Consider the following 12823-nt stretch of genomic DNA (forward strand, 5'->3'; position numbering starts at 1 on the left):
GGAAATGTGATGATGTTAACAACATTTTCCTTCTCCATCTGCACAGGTTTGGGAGTGGAAGATGAAAGTATAGACTCAAACTGAGTAAGGGAGCAGTCTAGTTTCAGAGAATGTAGAAATACTAGCGGTATAATGCAGACACTATCGGAACAGTAAAGGCAGCATCGGGTTGGAGCTCAAGGTCTGTGACCCAGTTTCCTCTTAGTAAAATCGAGACTTCTGCTTCTCTGTGTTGCAGAGACACCAAAATGAGGGGAAATACATGAAAGCATCGTGTGGGAAACTTCAGGCAGAACAAGGTTCTTCCGTAATGCTCACCGCTAACCTACTTTGGGACCTGGCATCTTGATTTTAATATTGTGATAAGGTGCGCTCAGGGTATAAAGATGACCAGAAAGAGTTGTTAACAATCAGTGGATACAAAAAAAAAAAAAGAGAGAAAGAAAGGAATGGAAGCTCTATTTTATTTATTTTCCTTTGCAATTTACTCAAGCATAAATGAATATTGCATTGTGGGGTTCTCCTTATTTCCATTTCCAGTTCATTAGGAAACTGGTTTAAAGATTTTTAAAAAGAAACAAGAGGGAATTTACAATAGCCAAGACATGGAATCAGCCTAAATGTTCATTGGCAGATGAATGGATAAAGAAGATGTGGTACATACCTATACATGGAATACTACTCGGTCATAAAAAAGAGTGAAATATTGCCATTTGCAGCAACGTGGATGGACCTAGAGATTATCTACTAAGTGAAATGAGTCAGAAAGAGAAAGAAAAGTACCATATGATATCACTTATATGTGGAGTCTAAAATATGACACAAATGAACTTTTTTACGAAACAGAAACAGACTCACAGACATAGAAAACAAACTAATGGTTACCAAAGGGGAAAAGGGGTGGAGGAGGGATAAATTAGGAGTATGGGATTAGCAGATACACCCTACTATATATAAAATAGACAAACAAGGTCCTACTGTATAGCACAGAGAACTATATTCAATATCCTGTAATAATAGTGGAAAAGCATATGAAAAAGAAAATATATATGTATAACTGAATCACTTTGCTGTACAGCAGAAGCTAACACAACATTGTAAATCAACTTTACTTCTATTAGAAAAAGAAGCAAGAGAGAAAGAAAAGAAACAGGAAAACTCTTCACAGGATGTGGCAAAGAATAATCTCTCTTCTGGTGTGATTTTCTGTGTGTTCTGTGATGAGCAGGTTCTGCAGAGCCTTTGGGGTCTGCCCATACTCTTCCTGGCCCTTCCTGTCTGTGCTTGGGGACCAGGTGGTGATCTCAAGGTTTCCACTCTCAGCCTTGCTCACGGTGAGCATCTTTATCCCTTGCATTTTTAAGTAAGCTTGCCTCCTCCAATATGCTCTGCAAAGCAGTACCTGCTGCTGATTGCTTGGTCCATGGAAGGCCTTGCTCTGTGTTTTCATCACATGTGCTGCTCTTGTTTATAAGAAGCACAGGCACTGGCCATTACGTGTGAGTTAAGGTGCCTAGTATTTCCTTGGATTCCCATTCAAGTCTCACTAGGGCCCCGTGAAATGGCCCTGATATTATCCCCTGTCATCAAACAGGCTCTGACAGATGCAGAGAAAAAAGTGACAGGTCCAAGTCAGCGCTGGGATGTAGACTCAGGTGACCCGAGGTTAACTCCTGCCTTCTTCACGATCACATCTTCATCACTGCACTGGCTTCTACCCTGTGGTCACGGACAGAGCTAGAGCTTTACATCAGATAAACAACTTCCTTTATAAAGTTTGACTTGAAAACAGACTCTCCATTGGGAAAAAGTGCCAAGATTCTGCTGTGTTACTCTCAAGATATTTTTTTTTCTTATTATTGTCTCATTATTCACATTTGCCATCTTTTTTAAAAAAATTTTTATCCGAGTACAGTTGATTTACAATGTTGTGCTAGTTTCAGGTGTACAGCAAAGTGAATCAGTTATACATATACATCTATCCACTCTTTTTTTAAGATTCTTTTCCCATACAGGCCATTAGAGAATATTGAGTAGAGTTCCCTGTGCTAAACAGCAGGTTCTCATCAGTTATCTATTTTATATAGAGTAATGTGTATATGTCAATCCCAATCTCCCAATTTATCTCTCCCCCCACTTATGCCCTGGTAACCATAAGTGTGTTTTCTACATCTGTGACTCTGCTTCTCCTCCCAAGGACCATTAGTGTGAAGGCTACAGAGTACCCAATACAGGGCCCAGAACTCAGAAAGAACTCTAAATAAGAGGTAGTCTTGGGCTTCCCTGGTGGCACAGTGGTAGAGAATCCACCTGCCAATGCAGGGGACGCGGGTTCGAGCCCTGGTCCGGGAAGATCCTACATGCCACAGAGCAACTAACCCCGTGCGCCACAACTACTGAGCTTGTGCTCTAGAGCCCGCGAGCCACAGCTACTGAGCCTGCGTGCCGCAACTACTGGAGCCCGTGCGCCTAGAGCCCGTGCTCCACAACGAGAGAGGCCACCGCAATGAGAAACCCGCGCACTGCAACAAAGAGTAGCCCCTGCTTGCCGCAACTAGAGAAAGACCGCCCGCAGCAATGAAGACCCAACACAACCAAAAATAAATAAATAAATTAAAAAAAAAAAAAAAGCTAGTCTCTTTCTCTTTGCTTTCTTTTGGCTGGTAGGGGGTAAAGCTGTACTTTATCCAAGCACGTTAAATGCATATCCAAGCACGTTATTTTATTTGTTCTAGGGTTTTTGATTCATTTCAGGTGTCCAATCAATAATAATAGAAATGACGATAGCAATGATAATAGCCCTGATAACGGTGCTGCAATGATTTCCATTAGCCTCTGAGAGATCAGACTGTCATCTGAAGTATATGCCAGGACAATGTGGCTCACGCAGCTCCTAAGTGCCCCGGCGGCCTGCATCCTCCACAGCCCTGCTCAGCCAGACCATAATGAGACATCTGTTTCTGTGAACTTATAAATATCAAGGTTGATGCATTACATGAGTGCTTCGGAAGCTCTGTTTCATACGTGTGTCAGAGGGCAGCATCCAGCAGCTAGGTCAGGCAACAAATATTTTGCAAGAAGAACACGTATTCCTGGGGGAGATGTGAGTGCATTTCCCTGGCAAAGCATCCGTCATGTTTATGAACATACTCAAAGAAGATGATGTCTTTGCCTGGGTGAATTCAGTTCAGAATGAGCAAACCAGGCTGAGAAGACACAGCGGGTGCCTCGTATATTTTAAACTTTCTATCAAAACCCACTTTAACCTGGAGTTTTAAGAAAACAATTATGATGGGGGAAATCTGCATCCACGTTGTGTGATGAAACCATGGAGCTGGAGAAGGTTTTTTGTAATTCTGTAACTCACCCTATTTTCATCTGGGCTCCTGGAGTTAGGTGCACTTATTTTATTAAAAGAAGAGTAGGTTCGGAAATTGTCAGTGTCAGGTGACTAAACTATAGGTGTAGTGACAACAGCCACTGGGCAAGGCAGTCTGTTTTTGAATGGATTTATGTAAATATACGTATTACTGAATCACTTTGCTGTACACCTGAAACTAACACAACATTGTTAATCAACTATATACCAGTATAAAATAAAAAATTAAATTTAAAAAATTATAAATTTCCCACTTAAAAAAAAAAGACAGTCTCCTTTTCTTGGTAGAACACGGAAGATGCCCCCAGACTCAGGGATGCAAGTGTGAGATGTTTTGCATCCCGTGTTTCCAATGTAGCCGGCATGTCCTGCAGAAAAAAGATGTTCTGGAAACAATCTGAAGTCTCTGATTTAACCTCAGAAGGTGTCTGGACATGATTCACCTCAACATGATAGTCTAGTGAGAAATTAAACCCATGTATTTCCAAGTGAATAGAGCAATCCAAAGTTGATAGGACATTAGCATGGCTATAATGGTGAATAGTAACAAACTAGACTATAAGGAACCATGTAGAAGCCAGAGGTCTACACCACATAATATTCACACTAGTTCCATATATTCACTCAGCATTTAAGAATGTTACAGAAAACACATGGTTTTTTTTTCCTGAAATAGAGCTCTGGGGTTCTCTGGCTGTTTTGAAGCCTACTTTATAAATACCAGTGGAAGGAAAGGAAGTACAATTAACCACACACAAGGGGAAAATTCAACAGTGCTTTAAGCAGAGTGCAACTAAATTATCTTGGGACAGTGAAGACAACTCTATTTTGAAAAATTAAGGTTTAGCGGGGAAATGTTTATGTTTTTCTTTCTCTTCCTGTGATGTAGTTTTTTTTTTTTTTTTTGCGGTATGTGGGCCTCTCACTGTTGTGGCCTCTCCCGTTGCGGAGCACAGGCTCCGGACGCGCAGGCTCAGCGGCCATGGCTCAGGGACCCAGCCGCTCCACGGCATGTGGGATCTTCCCGGACCGGGGCACGAACCCGTGTCCCCTGCATCGGCAGGCGGACTCTCAACCACTGCGCCACCAGGGAAGCCCCGTGATGTAGTTTTGATTAAGAAGTTTTTGAGACCAAATGTTGATGAGCTGCACAGAAACTGGTCCTGAAGCAAAGGCGACGGGGCTCGGGTCCTCCTCTGTTCCTGCAGAGTTTATTAGGCATTGGATTCTGTGAAGTGCTTCAATATAGCATCTTTCTTAGGCTCACCACCACCCTCCGAGAGAGGACACGTAAACCTGCTGATTATTTTATATTAGAAAAATGAGCGTTCCAAGAAAAATAAAGGCACATTCTTGGTCTGCCTTCCACGAATTAGAAGTCCAGCAAGGGCGTGCTTCTCATTAGCATTCTCCTGTTGCTTTAGTACTTTTATTTGAATGAAGGATTTTTTTTTTTAATTAGGGCAAGAGCTCTGATTTTTAAACAAATCGCCCAGCCTTTTTTTTATTTTTTAAAGAGAAATACAGGAGAAATGACTAGGAAACTTTGGTGCCTGTTTTTGATAATCCTATCATTTTTTGGATAGTTGTCCTTTGTTTTAATTTTCCATTTTCAGACAGTGCAAGGAGGGGCCAGGATGGGGATGAAGACTGCGGCTTGGGAGTCAGACTGAAAACTGTGGCCTCAGATCTTACCAGCTCTGTGACCTTGGGCAAGGGAGGCCAATGTTAGCCCCCATCCCACAAGATTGGGTGAGGATGGAAAAGTGGAAAGGTCAATGAATTTTTTAGGGTAGACAATTTGTGAGCAAAAAAATTCTGCTTGGTCTCTTCCTTTATAGTATTAGCCTTTTGGTTTATGTTTTATCCCATTGCATTGGCTAAGATTCATGGGACAGTGTCGAAAAACAGCAGTTATGGCAAGCAAGTATCTTACTTTTTAAAATTTTAAAGGGAATAAGTATTTCACTTTCAAGCATTAAGTAAAGAAGATTTCCTTTCATTCCTGGCTTGCTGAGCATTTTCATCATGGATGGGTATCAAATCTTATCAAATGCTTTTTCAGCATCGATTGAAAGGATCATGTGAAGTTTCTCCTTTAATTTGTTAATTTGAACCAATTACATTATCAGTGTTGCACATTCCTTGCATGCCTAGGATAAACCCAACTTGGACACAAAGAGGAATGACTTGGTCATTCTTTTAATAAACCATTAGATTTAATAAATTCATAGTTTATTTAGGATTTTAGCTTCTACGTTCTGATAAGAGGCCCATTAAGTATACCAAAGTTAGGTCAGCTAGGACACATAGGTGGCAATAATTAGTATTTGCCATACAAAAAGTTTAACGGGTATAAAAAAGAAACACCTAAAGGTTAGATGAATTTCTCATGCTCAGAAGACATGGACTTGATGTACTGTTGTCTAGAATCGCCAGGGGGTCTCTGGGCATCCTGGATGTAAGTGCTGTTCTCTTTTTGACACAGATCCTCACGGAATTTCCTGTGCAGGTTACTGCAGGTCAGCTCTTGGAGAAAGTCCATAAACAATTCGGGGTGAAGGAGCTCTCCTAAAGGTAGACAGAAAGTTGTATTTCAGCCTGGAAATTTTTTTAAAAAGATGAGTAAGGACATTATTTTAAAAATCTATAAACAGACACAGACTAAGAGAACATGGACTTAGGTATTGGAGCTTTGTGGGGTGGGAGCAAGTGGGCTGGACTTGAATTTAGAAGAACTGGGTTCAAATCCTAGGCCATTCACTTATTATAGGGATTATTAAACTGGAGTTCCACAAATAGGCTTCAGAGGAGACTACAATTCCAGAAATAATGTGAAAGGTTATGTGTCTCTGAATTTTTCTGGGGTGGAAGTATCATTAAAAAATGAAATAGGGGCTTCCCTGGTGGCGCAGTGGTTGAGAGTCCGCCTGCCGATGCAGGGGACACGGGTTCGTGCCCCGGTCCGGGAAGATCCCACGTGCCGTGGAGCGGCTGGGCCCATGAGCCATGGCCGCTGAGCCTGTGCGTCCGGAGCCTGTGCTCTGCAATGGGAGAGGCCACAACAGTGAGAGGCCCGCGTACCGCAAAAAAAAAAAAAAAAAAAAGAAAGAAATAGCTCTGATTTACTCTTTGTTGGACTTTGGGATTGTAACTTTAATTTTATGAGCTTTCAGCTGCCTTCTCTGTAAAGGGAGGATCATAAGCCCTAATTACTTCAAAGACTAGATATGGGCTCAAATTATAAAAAGTCAAATGTAAGTATCTATGTACTGAAAGAGATGCTTTGAGAATAAGTAAATGCAGTGTGCAGTAAAATCTTACCATTTGCCTTCAAAGCAGGTTTATAAAATGTTCAACAAATATATAGATAAATTGAGGCATCCCAAGGGCAGAAAAGTAGGGTTCTTTCATAAAATTTATATATATATTATTTCCCCCAAAACCTCACTAATATCACCACAATAGAAAGTGTGGATCGGGCTGGGTTGACCTTATGAAATATTGCTAAAGCGAGCATTTCAGGAAGGCCTCCTGATTTGTTAATAGCAGAATAAATATGCATCCTTATTTTAATGGAACACAGGGTAGATGATACTGGCCTTGTAGTAAGTAGAGCCATCAGAAGGGATATTGAGTTTAGGGAATGTAGCTGGCAGTCTCCTTTGCTCTGTCTCTTTCATATTCTTTATCATCTTTTCTGTTTGATCCAGGTGGATTAATTGCTTCAGGCGCTTTTAACTCAGAGCCTCCACACTTGAAGGGTCAGCTTTGTTTCTTTCTTGTCTGATTTTTGAGTTTCCTATTGAATCATATAAGGACTAGATCATTCCGCTTTGTGATTTGGAAATATCAGATAAAGTGGTCTCCATGCTGTCATTCATTGCATATAATCGGTTTCCCAGCTGACCTCCATTGCAAAATTCGGAACAGTCAAAGGGAGCTAGCATGGTGATAATAATATCGACTACTTGGGAATTCCCTGGGGGTCCAGTGGTTGGGACTCTGGGCTTTCACTGCAGAGGGCCCGGGTTCGATCCCTGGTTGGAGAACTAGAATCCTGTGGGCCGTGCGGCACTACCAAAAATAATAATAATGATGATAATATCCACTACTTTTACGGTCTTACTTTGCAATTCTCCACATGAAATTCCATTTTATGAAATAGTTTCCATTTCACTCCCCAAATAAAACTTGTCACAGAAGTGTCAAAGAAGTAGAAGCATTTCTCTTATATAATTATATGACTGAACAAAGGCAAAATGGATACCATGAAAATTCTAAGTGCAGTGAATATTGCACAAGTAAATTATAGCATCAAAAAGAATAAGGTGATTAGATATCAAGCCAGTGGAAAACATTTTATTAGAAGATGTGGAGGGGGACCACACAAAGCTTAAACACGATTAATATTGCATTTCTTTAGGGGGAAAAGAACTATGTGTTTTCCAAAAGTTAAGCGTGTGATCTTTGTGTATTTGAGTTGTGTGGGGGGGGATTTACCAGCATTAGGCTAAGGGTTTTTATATATGTATGTACCTCAATTGATCCTCTATTATCGCTCTCATTTTACAGAAGAGGAAACTGAGACTTAGAAGAGAGATTTTGTAAATCATCTAAAGTTTCCTCAGTAGCAGGACGAGCACTTGAAAGCCATGGTCTTCTGAGTCCAGATTCTACATTCTGAGATTTGTTTGTACACAGATCTTCCGAGTACAAAATCAGGTACCCAAATAAAGGGATTCATGTATTAGACCCTCAAGATGCCTGAGAGTTACTGCCAATGGAAATTTTAGATTAGAAACCACAGACAAGGCACAACGAATCCTGGTCTGTTGTTTTTGAAATTGAGCCCTCTGTGTTCAGGGAATCCAGTTCCTATGTCCTTTCTTGCTCTTGTTTCCGGATGAGTGGGAAAAGTCAGTCACGAGTTCACTGTAGTGTAGTTCCAGAAAATGCACAGAGCCAGACCCAAGGCAGAGCGGCTAAAGAATCCACTCACCCACTGGAGTATCCCCTCATTTAGAAACATTTATCCCTCCATGAAGCCACTGCTGATGGCCATGCCTATGGCCATTTCAAGAACAAAAAGCACCTGTCATGTGACCCCATTTTTGTAAAGAAGATTTTCATTAACATCAAGGAAAATTTTGTTTGGAAAACACATAGATAAGAATGTGGCAGGGGCTTCCCTGGTGACGCAGTGGTTGAGAATCTGCCTGCTAAGGCAGGGGACACGGGTTCGCGCCCTGGTCCGCGGAGCAACTAGGCCCGTGCGCCACAGCTACTGAGCCTGCGCGTCTGGAGCCTGTGCTCTGCAACAAGAGAGGCCGCGATAGTGAGAGGCCCGCACACCGCGATGAAGAGTGGCCCCCGCTTGCCACAACTAGAGAAAGCCCTCGCACAGAAACGAAGACCCAACACAGCAAAAATAAATTAATTAATTAATAAACTCCTACTCCCAACATCTTAAAAAAAAAAAAAACGTGTGACAGTGTTCATTTCTGGCTCTTGAAAGTGTGGGTCAGTTGTGGGGTTTTTCCTGTTAATCTATATTTTCTATTTTTGTAAAGTTTAAATGATACCATGTCATGAAAATGGACGTTTAAAAAAAAACAATTCAACAAGCAGTTAGTCAGTGTCTGTGGGTCAGCCATTTCACTGGGCACCGAGAAGACAAAGAGGTTCAAGCCGCAGGGCTATACATTCCTGCAGGCGCTGGACCCTCTTGGTCTCGTTCACCTCTCTTGACACATTGGCCGAGACGGATGCACAGTAGGGCCCTGTAAATACTTGTTCCATACGTGGATGGAGAGAGACTGACCAACAAGTGAGAAATTAATATTTTATAGGTGCTGTGATGGAAATATACACAAGCCAGAGTGTGTGGATCAAGAAGGGGGAAACCCAGCTGGAAGCTGGGGGAGGAGGGATGTCGGGAAGTGGGGCCTTTATTCAGGATTTGATGCCTGAACTGAGTCTTCTATTGAGAGGTGAGTGGGGTAGGAGGGAAGGGTGCCCAGGGAGTGAGGAAGGAAGAATAGAGCAGACAAAGGAAGCTGTGTGGGTCATGCTCGCCAGCTCAGAGTAGGTGGGAAAGAGAAAAGAGAGAGAGACTATCCCAGGGAAATGAAGCCTCTAGAATAGTAGGGAAAGTCAACTTTAAGCTTTTGCAGGTGCAAAGACTAAAGATTACATGCAAAAAAAATTAGGGTGCTGAAATAAAGTGGCATGCCAGCGCAGAACAGAAGAGAATCAACAGACAGAAGAAAATACAGGAAGAAAGGCGTTACAGAGCAAAGCAGAACTAGAGGTATTCTTTTAGAAACTCTAATTAAATGCTATTTCCATTTGCATAGAAACGGCACAAGTTGTTATTTTGGGGTGGTGAGAGTTCTGAGTAGTTTTAACGGACTTTTAGCTTAACTATCTTTTTTTTCCTAAAATAATTATGCACGTTGTCACTGTGTCTTTAATAAAAATGTACTTAAAGAGGACATTGGAAACTCACTAAATAGGTTATATAGTTATACAAATATTTAGTAACGTGGTTTTGAAAAGCCAGGGAAGGGATTCAATTCATTTCTCAATAAATCTTTTTAACATCTATCTAAAGTGCTAAGTATTTTAGAAAGATGGGCAGATGAAAAGAGAGAGAGAAAGAAAGAAAGGAAGAGAGAAAGAAAAAAAGAAAGAGAGGAGGAAGGGAAGAGGGAAGGGAAGACGCAGGAGAATAAATTCCTCTAGATCTTGCTGTGTATGGAAACAGTAGACCCCGCCTATGGGCAAAAGCAAGTTTCAATACTTCTTAAAGAATTTCATCTCAACAAATACTATTTATGTCTGGGTATGCTATTATTGTCACTCATTAAGAAATAACCAAAAGTATGTGTAAAATGAGTCAGAAGAGAAAGAGACTGTCTGATGCCGTAACTAACTGGGTAATTGAGAATCGGTTGTCAGTTATGGTCTCACAAATAACATGTGAATCAATAATAACCATGCATCAGTGCACTGCTAACCTGGGGAATAATGTTCCTCACTGGAACGAGAGTTTTACTAGCAAACTTTTTTTTTCCCTAAGTTACCTTACCAATACATACAGACTTCCTAAGGATCTGAGCTGTCTCCTACCTTCTTTGTAAAAAAAAAAAACCAAACCGTTCAAAACTATTGGAATTTCATCTTCAATGTTTCTGCTCTAGTTTCTGACTTCATATCCTTTTCATCTTAATTACTTTAATCCATAACCACGTACTGTGTCAGCAGCACCAGACCCTCTTCCCACAACTTCACATACAGTCTCTCTGGCAAATCAGAGCATGTCATTTTCTGGATGAGTAAAGGCACAAAGTGCATTGCGATAGATGATTTTTGCCCCGGCTCCTTGTTTAATCAAATCAAAGCAGATGTGGTTGATTACATGGACAAAAAGCTACTGAATAAACACATTTGTTCAAGAGTAACTAAGCATTAGATAATATTATGTAATGTGGAAGTAACTGCCTGGCGTAATGTTATGGTTTCCATGGCAACTACATCAGTGAAGGGTAAAGGAGTTCAGAAATGTTGGTTTCTTTCAGCGCATTAAAGGGAAAATCTACATTCACATGATGTTTTTGGTGTTTGTTTGTTTTTTTTAAGTAGTCTGCTCATTAGAAGGTGACCTTAGGTATTAATAAGTAAAAATAGTGGGATTACAATCTTAGAAAAATTTTGCTTTTCCTAAGATTTTGGCTTTGTTTTCCCTAAGTTCTTTAGGGATAGGAACGAGGTTCCACTTGACAGAGGGAGAGAGAGACATGAATTTTACATGGGATGTGCTGTATTCGAAGCTTAGCTGCCCTCACACGTAGGGTCCATGTGCCATGGATGGGTTTTTTTTTCTTTTTTTCTTCTTTTCCAAAAACAAAGACAGCGATGGTGATAACAAAAGGGAAAGTCCCACCCAAATGCTGAACAATGCAGAGGATGGTTCCTGCGGAAAGCAGAAAAGATTAATTGTGGGAGGGGAGGCGGAGAGGAGACTGCGTTTTGTATTCAGCCGGGCTCCGCAGCAGCACTCCCGGCCCCTTTATCTGCTGCAGCAGCGCAATTACAGCGCAGGGAGGAAGCAGGTGCACTGGGGGACCATCAGAGCCCAGCCCCAGCATTGTTCTGCTTTTAGTTATTTCATTTTAATCCCCCTGGGTCAGATGAGGATGAAGTTAAACACACTTCAGAATGAAGATTCTTTTGAATTGCAAGTTACACATTCATAAGACGTAGAGAAATCCAATTATTTTTTATCCTGTGGTTGAAGGGGAAATTCACTTCAGTGGTCAGAAGGAAGGGCTGAGGGCCAGGAGAGCTGAATTCCGCCCTTGTCCCCTTTACCTGCCCTCTTCACACCATCACTCCTAATGGCTCAGGTGTGGTTTTCCCCCAAAGGCTGGGCTTTTAATTATGGGAGATTTAGAGGTTCCTTCCAATCTAAGGATGTTCATTTACTATGAACCTTAACTTTATAATTCCTCTTCAGCGGTTCCTTGCTATCCCACCCCAGGAAGGTTAGTATCTTTCTAAGGTGTGCTTACAGGGCACATGGCATCATCATTTCATAGTTTAATGACTCCAGGAAAGATGCATAATTATTCTGAGGCTCAGATTTCCCTACATATAAAATGGGGATTTAAACACCTGCCTGGCAGTGCTGTGAGGATTTGCCTTTCTATGTGAAGTACCAGGAACAGTACTGGTACCAAATATTCATGAACTCTTATGGTCCTTCATCAGTACCATTGATCAGGAATATGTCTTCTTTAGGGGATTCACAAAGTCCTTCAGAACTCAATTGTCCTCCTCTAAGCTGTCAAGTAATACTTGACATACACCTCAATGCAGAAGACAATTAGCCAGGTCACCAACACTGATTCTATGTTATCCTCATGGTCTAGGGCACAGGTCAGAAAGCCCTTGAGTCCAATCTGGCCCACTGCCTGTTGTGGTTAATAAAGTTTTAATGGAACACATCCGTGCTCATTCATTTATGCATTACCCACAGCTGCTTTTGTGCGACACAGCAGAGTTAACTAACTGTGATCAATCCTCGGATATTTATACCTGCCCCTTTGCAGAAAATTCCTGTGATTGCTGGTCTAAGGTAATTATTTCCAAATTTACATGAAAGTATTGACTTCTATTGACTCCCTGAGTGCAAGATTTGTCTAATTCAAACACCTTATTTTGTGTATTAATATCCCTAATAAAGGTAGAAGTTCTAGCTTCTAAATACTTTGAGAAAAAGAGAACCATACAGAAGTATACCTGATGGATCTTGTAGCTGTTCTGCCAACCGTTGGGGAAATTCACTCTGTTCGTGGCAGACTAAACATTAGGCGTTCGCTGTCCTAGCCCAGGGAGCTTAAGATCACCAGGAAGAAGCTGATAGCCTGACACATCCGG

This window comes from Delphinus delphis, chromosome 2 (assembly GCF_949987515.2).
Source record: "Delphinus delphis chromosome 2, mDelDel1.2, whole genome shotgun sequence".
Taxonomy (NCBI): Eukaryota; Metazoa; Chordata; class Mammalia; order Artiodactyla; family Delphinidae; genus Delphinus; species Delphinus delphis.